Here is a 2,707-nt window from a genome sequence, read left to right on the forward strand (position 1 = left end):
AAGGCATGACACGTGACTGTTAATTTTTATTCCAATACCCTAATAAATATAGATATTAAGATGTTCAAGACATTAATATGTTGCACTAATGGAGGGGGTAAGAGCAGTACCCCAGTCAACATCAGCACCGTGAACACCGGAGAAGCGGTTCTGTTCTTTTAATCATTAAACCATTGCTGGAGTGGTAGACATAACCTCTCGTTTTCCATGTAGATACTATTTCTGAATGCAGGTGCATTGGTGCACAGACGTATTGGGGCACAGTAAAGTTAACCCTGAAATACTGATATTACTCAAAGGTGATTAAACTGAGAATTTCCTGTTTATTCTTCTTCACAAATAATATATAAAGCTACTTAGCCCCAAGGCCATCCTCTTTCCTGCTTCCTCAGAAGTTACGTAATCTCAGTGGCTACCACTTTCAAATTCTTTGCCTTTTTCATAAAAAGTGTATTTAGGGTGTGACTGCTGGTAGCACTGCTTAATTTTTCTTCTAGATTATGCATTATTTGTTCGCTGTGACACTATTACCATTTTTATTTTGTTTCATCTAGTTTTTAAATTGCTTGCGCTTCCCCCTCTATACTGCTTTTATAGTTCAGTTTTACTTTCCTTGTCCCCTTTCATTTTTCGTGACAGCTCAGGGCCTGTGATGTGCAATGGCCATCTTAGTTGTGGGCACATTTTTAATCAAGTGATGGCTATCATGGATATTTAACAGTTTTTGTTTCTGAAACTTCAGTTTTTTCATTATGTTTGATACATGCTTGTTTTAGATGTTTTATATGGGTAAATGCATTTTGACATCAAATTATTTATTGACTTTTACTCTCCTTTATATAGATTACAATTTTATACCTCCAAACATTTATTTAAAGGGACACTGAACCCAAATTTTTTCTTTTGTGATTCAGATAGAGCATGCAATTTTAAGCAACTTTCTAATTTACTCCTATTATAACATTTTCTTCAATCTCTTGGTATTCTTATTTGAAAAGCAAGAATGTAAGTCCTTGCTGATTGGACAGCACCAATAAACAAGTGTTGTCCATTGTGCTGAACCAAACATTTGCTGGCTCCTTAGCTTAGGTGCCTTCCTTTTCAAATAAAGATAGCAAGAGAACGAAGAAAAAATGATAATAGAAGTAAATTAGAAAGTTGCTTAAAATTGCATGCTGCATGCTGTATCTGAATCATGAAAGAAAAAATTTGGGTTCAGTATCCCTTTAAGGCTTTCTGAGACAGGAAGTTTAGGAAATGTGTGAGTGATGCCCACCTGTGCTTGATGGGCAGCAGTGTTGTCCATAGGTGCCTCACCAACTGGTGTTGTCACTCGGTTTTCCCAGCACCTCTCTGTATAGGATTCCCTCAGGACCACCATCTCTTCCCACTGACTACCTGACTCTAATGGGTAGAGTCAGGTGGTCAGTGGAAAGAGCTGGTGGTCCTGAGGGAATCCTATACAGAGAGGTGCTGTCTACCTGACTCTACCCATGTAATGCCCTTCTCAGCCTGTGGAATGCCTGGTCCTGCCCCTTTTGTCATGACTCCGCCCAAACAAAACACCAGTGGGCCTCTGGTTGTGCCCCAATATAATTAAGTCCTAGAGATGCTACTGGTGGGTAGGGCACAGCAGGAGGGGTGGGCTGAATCTGGTTGTGGACAGGACAGATCATGGGAACTGGGTGTGTTGTATGAGGCAGAAGGTGTGTATTGGGTGTAGTTTGGGCAGTTCCTGAACGCCAGGATGCTGAGAAACTGCAGGTTGGACATGGACCACCTCCCGACCAGTGACAATCCTGTTAATGTAGTAGCTGTTGCATGGATATTTCTTGTCAAAAACATTTTAAAAGCTATCCTGTCAATGGTTGCCACCTTGGAAAATAAAAAAAAACTATGCTAATTGCATAAATAATTATACAGCAGAACTCAAAAACTCAAACTGCTACAATGTTATTTTAAATAAATTATAAATTAAACGTACATTTAGAAGGAGTTTCACCATAACAAGGGCCATATTTTTATATTTTTTTTCTTTATTACCTACATGGACCTGAACCTTGAAAATACCAGACATGTTGGTAAAATATTAGCTAGGTAGGAACTCTAGTACTGTCCCTGCTGGTGCAGCATTGCCGGTTGCTCTGACATGCCAGCATACAGAAGTGAGCGTATGAAGGGTTCAGAGGATGATATTAACAGACTGACCATTTTTATTATTAACGGTTACTTATAAAGCGCCAACAGATTCCGCAGTTCTATACAAAGTAAAGTACATTCATGGGGTACATTACAATACATACAAGTACAGTAGGGTGGGTTACATTTGTGGTACATCATCACCGCAGTAGTCAAATTGACAAATTTAAACAAGAGGAGAGGATTGCCCTGCCCTTTAGCACAGAAATTTCCATATGATGCATTTGACTTTTGTTAAAGGGACAATGTGCTCAAGCAGCAGCTGATAAGAGTACATTGTATTAAAAACTGCTGCAGGAGCACTCTTTCAAATGGGTTGGGCTTTCTCTTCTTTACCACCTCTCCCCCTCTGCCCCTGGATGATTTCTTCTGCTGCCTCTTTAAATAGATTTTATATATCCAATACTGAAGTATTTAACTTTTCAGTATTGGAGGCAGTTAAACAACATCAGCAGGCTAAAGAAGCTATTTCAAATACAAAAATGAAAGTAAAGAAATACAATTTAAT

The sequence above is a fragment of the Bombina bombina genome, chromosome 5 (genome assembly GCF_027579735.1).
Source record: "Bombina bombina isolate aBomBom1 chromosome 5, aBomBom1.pri, whole genome shotgun sequence".
Lineage (NCBI taxonomy): Eukaryota > Metazoa > Chordata > Amphibia > Anura > Bombinatoridae > Bombina > Bombina bombina.